A 7,279-nucleotide genomic window follows, 5' to 3' on the forward strand; every position below is an offset into this window, starting at 1 on the left:
AATGACGCCATGGCATACATTAAGTTCATCAGCGGGTATTGAACGTGGTATAATGGACAGTGTTTGTCGAAAATCACCGGACAATAAAATGAGTGCGCCACCGAAGATCTGTTTGTTTCCTCTCAAATCTCGCAGTGTACGATCAAGCGCTTGGAATACTTGTTGGTGCCTCAGTGTTTTGCAAATTCAACGGCAGTTTCAATGCTTAATGCCCTTCGGCCACCATCCAAAAGATTTGCCGCAATTCCAGATGATGCAGTAGCCAGTGCAATATAATTTTGTGATCGTATGATTGCCAAAAGTAAAGAAAGAAGAAAAGTTTTGCCTGTATCACCGCTCTGTTCTGTGATTGCACGCATAATTTTATCAAACGCAATGCGTTGCTTTGGAATCAACTGCGGAAGATTTGTTCTAACGAATGTCCCCAGTTCATCAGAATCATAGTGTATTTCTCGTTGCAAATCACGGAGCTACATCTATGAACATGTGATATTCGTTTCCTCTGTGTAAAAATACATGGTCATACTAATTTTCATGACAATCGGTTCAACGGGGCAGAAGTTGCTACTCTGCAGCGCCACCTGGTGGCGAGTGGCATCAATGAGCATATTCTACAAACCTTCTCCGTGCAAAAATATATATATATACCAATTTTTATTAAAATCGGTCGAGTAGTTTTTGAGTTCATCGATGACATACAGACAAAGATTCATTTTTATATATAAGATTAATAAAAATTTGTCTTACTGTAATGTTGCTGGTAACTTCTCTTGTTTATTCTTATTGTAGTTGCTGATGTCTGCTCTCCTTTTTTCTTCTTTGGTGTCTTCGGTCCGTTTCTTTGTTGTTAAATCCTCTTTCACAGGATTTTTGTTGCTGGTAACTTCTGTTGTTTATTCTTATTGTAGTTGCTGATGTATTCTCTCTCTTTTTCTTCTTTGGTGTCTTCGGTCCTTTTCTTTGTTGTTGAATCCAGGATTTTTTTATTACTAGTCCTGTTTGCAGGATCTGTATGCAGGAGTTTTTTAATTATTAGTCCTGTTTGCAGGATCAGTTTTGTTTATTTATCCTGTATGCAGGAGTTTTTAATTTTTAGTCCTGTTTGCAGGATCTGTTTTGTTTATTTATTGCACTTCACGATTAAACGTTAAAACGTGTATAACTAACTATATTTTAGTTATATAGCGATCTCATCGACTGCGCCAAAACAGGTTTTTACCTGATTGCTTATAAAAAAAACTTAGGTTTTAATTTGGTTGAGTTCATCACTGATAACTAAACTTTATTTCTTTAAACTTTCTTATTTAAACTTTATTTATTTTGTTTACAATAAATATTTGTTAGGTGTTTGGCCGAGCTCCTCCTCCTATTTGTGGTGTGCGTCTTGATGTTGTTCCACAAATGGAGGGACCTACAATTTCAAGCCGATCCGAACGGCAGATATTTTTATGAGGAGCTTTTTCATGGCAGAAATACACTCGGAGGTTTGCCATTGACTGCCGAGGGGCGACCGCTATTAGAAAAATGTTTTTATTAATTTTGCTTTCACCGAGATTCGAACCAACGACCTCTCTGTGAATTCCGAATGGTAATCATGCACCAACCCATTCGGCTACGGCGGCCGCCGTTTGATTGCTTTACAATATATTGGTTCTTTGGAAATTTAGTTTACAATTCTTGGGAAAAATGGTTCATTGGTCTTTTTAATAATTGCTTAACAGTTCGTTAGTCTTTCATTAATTTTGTTTACAACAAAATTATGATTACTTGACAATATTTACAATATTCAATTTACAATTTTTGGAAAAATGGTTCATTGGTCTTTTTAATAATTAATTACAATTACTTATAAAGCAGTAAAGTTTAAATAAAAGAAGTGAGAAAAATACTTGTGTATGTTTTTTTTTTTTTATAATTCGAATACAGTGGATGCTATGGTTTCTAGACCCCAATGTGCGTACTTAGCGTTGAAATCACCACTTATAACATATCGTTTTTGTGCCGTTCGATGAGAGATATATACTATTCAGATTTTAGTTGGTGTCTAAGTAGGATGTATAAGACCCTCGCCTCATTTAAAATATTTCAATTATGTTTTTTGCTAATTCATGTAGATTAAATATTCAAATTGTGCCCAACGATTTTTCGAAATTCCGAATATTTACGGAGATATAGCCATTTTAGTGATGCAACCTCTACAGCAAAACTTGAAAATTAGTTTTCAGGCAAAACAAAGTATGAATTGATCTTTATTTACAGAAATGTAGTTTCGTTTGTGGAAGCAAACCTGCAAAACTATTTTCCATAAACAGACCTGTCGGAACACTGTCGTCATTAGAGCGTTCAACAACCTGTTGTAATATAACAGAGACTCAATCTGCATATTCTTTTGGAGCCCAACCAAAACAAGGCTCGTGTCAGCACTTTAAGCTAGGATGTTGAAGTACCCGTGCCGAGAGCTGCATGACTGGTAGTGTCTAAATAACCAGTCGTTAACGGTCACCTCCGATGTCCAGGCAAGGTCGGTTGTAGCAAGTGCTTTACGGCGGTATGCTTGCTCTGCCGCGACGGACCATTTCGTTCCGTGCATACTCGTGGGACCAAAATTTAAATAAATGATAAAAAAGAAACAAAAAACATAGCAAAAAACCCTGCGGATACATCAAAAACTGAAAATGTGCTGGACGAACTCTCGGAAGACGAGCTACTGGCTTCTAGCCGGGACACAGTGGTCGGACCCAGCACGTCGAGTGCTCACTATAGCACTCCATTGCTGAAACCCAGCGAATAACTCAACAAACACAATCCTCTTCTCCGGCGACCTCTGGTAGGGATGCCAAAAAGTAAAATAAAAAATCCTCTTGGTCGCTGCTCCAAGCGCGCTACCTGAGAGTCAAATTCATTCTGACTAAGATCGCTAAGAATGAATTGGCTGGTAGGCCAGATGATTGCGATACAGGGCACATGGCCAGATATGACGCCGTAGTTTCAAAGTACGGAGTACAACAAGTGCGGTGGTTGCGTCTGCGAGCGTTGCTTATAGCGAGGTGGCCAGAGATCCTCTCCAAGTTACCTCGTAGACGCCAGATCCCATAGTGGTGGGGAAATGCTGGCCATTTGGGGTGCCATTGAGAGACGGCTGTCAAAAATGATCGTCGAACCCCTCATGGCAAACGAAGGACAAGTGCCTCTTTTCGACTCAGAGACATCTGCCGTGGCTGTAGGGTGATCAAAAGGCGGCGATGAGTTTTCTAGGGGTTTTCTGGAGAAGTGCGTTGCTGAGGTTACCAATGCCAGGGAGGGGCTCCCATTTAAGCTCATTCCAGCTTCGGAAATCCCAAGAAGACCCAAAGCCCGCATTTGGCTACCAAAAGTGAATCTGGAGGGTCCGAAGACCCTCCACGGCTTCAAACTTAAAACCCTGAGGTTCCAACGGACAACTGGTCTATGATCAAGTTGGATGAACCTCAGAAAAATAGCTCCACTGCACTGCTGCTAATTTCTGAAGGTACTCGAGGAAAAGAAGCATAAACTTCGTTTTGGCCTATGAACGACCGAACTTAAGATCTTTTCCGCGACTGGTGCTCCGGATGGTGAACCGGACGGAATAAGGGAAGTAGCAAATCAGCCCGATGAGCTACGGCCGTCTGCCACGGACGCGGTACACGAAGCCCATGAAATTCTCGGAGCTCGGCCATAAAACAGACCTAGGGCAGGAAAGAAATGTTAAGGGTAGGTCTGATTTATCTTCGCCACGCTAGTTAAACCACCGATAACCTCTGTGTCATCTTCAGAAAAGAGGACATTGATATCTGCCTGATGCAGGGACCATGGATTCGGCGGTCTAAGATCATGGACCTCCAGAGCAGACACTATGATCGTTTTTATGTCCAGTCAGAAGGTAAGCCTAGGGCTTGTATCCTCGTTAGGAATACTATTAATAACTTTCTGACTTCTCATTTCAGCTCACCAGACGCGACAGTAGTCCTTGTAGAAGCATCTAGTGACCGCTGCTATTATTTGGTCTCTGCATACATATCCCACGATAATGCAGCACCTCCTGAGGAAGTGGGGCGTTTGGTGGACTCACCTTCATTTAATAAAGAGGCCCTCCTCATCGGGATTGACGCCAATGCGAGACATGCCATATGGGGAAGCAGCGAGATAAATGATCGAAGTGAGTGTCTATTTAATTTCATTATAAGCCGTAATCTCCATATTTGAATCAAGGGCAACACCCCCACGTTTGTATTTCCAGCATCGAAAATATCAAACGGTTGGAGTAGGTTCTTGATATCACTCTCTCGACTAATTCGCCTGCTATTAGGGTTGATAATTGCCAGGTTTCTCACAGAAATTCCTTTTTGGATCACAGGTTGATCCTTTTCGAAATCAATTTCGCACGGGAAACCATATCTCACCAGAGGAACCCAAAAAAAACCGACTGGTTTCTGTTCAATAGGGTTTTCAATAATAAATTGAACAGGCGAACTTTTTCGTACTCATCCACTGATCAACTGGACAAGTAGGTGGAACACTTGCAACGATCCTATCAGACGGCCTTCAAAGTGGCTTGTCCAGTATCTTTTAGCAAGAAAGACTTTCCTCCCTGGTGAGCAAGACGCTGACCGACTTGAAGAAGAAGGGTAGAATGCTTTTTAACGAATGCTGCCGACTAAAAACTTTAAAAATTACGGTATAATTTTGAATAAATACAAAAAAGCCATTAAATATGCGAAACGCATACAACGAGTCCATTGAATCCGTGAGGGGTTCTGCCAGACTAAGCAAAATCCTTTCGAGAGACCACTCCAGCAGAACTCTTGTAAAAATGGAGCACAGGGAAAGGGCTGAGTCTGCAGAAGGATCTTTGACTACCCTGGTGAATAAACACTTTCCGGAAAATTATATTACCTCTTGTGACATTGTCAACACGAGTCGACAGGTAGGGCATCACGTGGGCAATTAATAGTTTTATCCCTTGGTTTTATCCCTTAGTTAAATCTCTTGGTTCTGACGATATCTTGCCTTTGATGTTTCAGAAAACAGATACTTCGGTGGTTCCTGTCCTGCAAGAAATCTACTTGGCACGTATCGCTCTTATTCACGTCTCCGCCAACTGGAAAAAAGGAGGGTTGTTTTTATACCCAAGTCTATAAGTCTTACCTCATTTATCCTAAAAGTGTGTAACATGCTTACCTGGAAGGGAAATCCACGGAATCCGCCTTACATGAGGTCGTAGGACTGTGGAAAAATCTCTGGAAGGCAAACAATTCACTTTGGTGGCCCTTATAGATATAGAAGGTGCTTTTAATAACATCAGGGCGGAGTCAATTGATACCGCGTTAGATAGATAGCGTCGAGGTGGAAAGCCCTATCTGTATCTGGATATCGTTCCTGCTTGCCTGCAGGGAAGTTAATGCGGTGGCAAGAGGGGCTGAAGTCACTAGATTCGTTTATAGGGGGACGCCGCAAGGTGTTGTCCTTTCGCCCTTACTGTGACTAGTTGTTACTGACGAAGATCTCATCATGCTAAATAAGGGTGGGGTTGAGGTAGTAGGATAAGCCGATGACTTGGTCTTGATGGTGTCGGGACCGTTTCCCTCAGTCATGGCTGAGATTTTGGAAAGGTCACTGGCTGTACTCAGTCACTGGGAACTCTGACAAAATGGAGCTGGTGCTATTAACCAGAAAATATAAACATCTACCCTTTTGACTTCACAAGTTAAACAACCACGTTCTCCCGCTCTCATCGGAAGTTAGGTATCTTGGAGTGGCACTTGACTGCAAACTCCATTGGAAGCTACACATTGACAATCGGGTATAGAAGGTCTGTATTACCTACTACTCCTGCAAATCTATGTTCGGTAAAATATGGGGACTCAAGCCACAGGTCGTGCTGTGGACGTACAACGCAGTGGTGTTGCCAATTTAAACATGTGGATACCTAGTTCGGTGGGAAGCTCTTCGGAAGGGCTATAATATCACTAAACTGAGGAGAGTGCAAAGGACTGCATGCATTGGATCCCCGGAGTATGTAAAACTTGCCCCGGTGCTGCCCTGAATGTCGTTTTGCACTTACTTCCCATCGACTTTTACGTTATTTCCATCGCAGCTCAAAGTGCAATCAGGTTAAAGGAGGTTGGCCTCTGGAGGCAATCTTTCAAGGGGTATGGTAGCATTTTCGGGCAGTTAACACCTGCCGGTTTCAAGATGGAATCGGGAGTCGGAGCGGGGGTTTTCGTTAAATCAGCTAATTTATCTATCTCCTTTAAACTGCCCAATACTGATAGTGTTTTTCAAGCAGAAGTCTTTGCGATCCTGCAGGCATGCAAAATGTTTAGGGAACGCGGGAACGAGGAAGATACTAACATTTTCTCCCATAGTCAAGCCGCGATCAAGGCTCTGACGACGCAGTGGTTTAGAACGAAATTAGTAAACTCCTGTAAGGAGGAGATAAAATCTTTTGGGTGTGAAGGTAACATTTCTCTGATCTGGGTTCCCGGAGATAGTAACATAGCGGGATATGAAATTGCTGATGAGCTGGCCAGGAAGGGGACTGAATTGACCCCAGAGACTTCCTACCTGGTCATCGGCATCCCCTGGAAAGTTGTTAAAGGGAAACTGCACTAATTATTTCTCAGGAAAGCGCAGAAAGGATGGAGCTCCATTTCTTCATGTGCTATTTCGAAAACCCTTTGGCCCAATGGGATATACGAAGGACTCAGAAAGTCCTTTGGACTTCTTGTCGTTCAATTTCCAAATTCGTAACTGTGTTTACCGGTCACTGGACGATCGGCAACCACTCGGAAAAGCGAGAGTTACGATTTAACCCCCATTGCAGAAGCTGTGGGAACACTTCAGAGAGGGAGACTGTTGAGCACTTTCTCTGTAAATGTCCGGATTTGGCAGTTAGACGATTAAGATCACTGGGCGCTCCTTTCTTCGACAGCCTGGGGAAGTGTGCCAACCTAAATCCGATCAATCTCCTCCATTATATCACCAGCTCTGGCTGGCTGTAGATATCTGCCTGTTGAAGGTCTCATAATGATTTCAAAACAATGCTTCAGTGCTACTTGAGGAGTGCCAGACTGGCACTTCAACCATTTCACTTACCTACTTACCTAAATTCCTCAGCACTGTGTTGGTCTTCCAAGTGATGTGTTATATTGGTCCTTATTATGAGCAACACTCGATCTTCGACTTTAGTCGAAAGTGCTGATCGAACGAATTTTCATTTGGTATTATGGTGCTCATTCGCTGATGAATAGGACTATTG

Source organism: Anastrepha obliqua, chromosome 6 (genome assembly GCF_027943255.1).
Source record: "Anastrepha obliqua isolate idAnaObli1 chromosome 6, idAnaObli1_1.0, whole genome shotgun sequence".
Lineage (NCBI taxonomy): Eukaryota > Metazoa > Arthropoda > Insecta > Diptera > Tephritidae > Anastrepha > Anastrepha obliqua.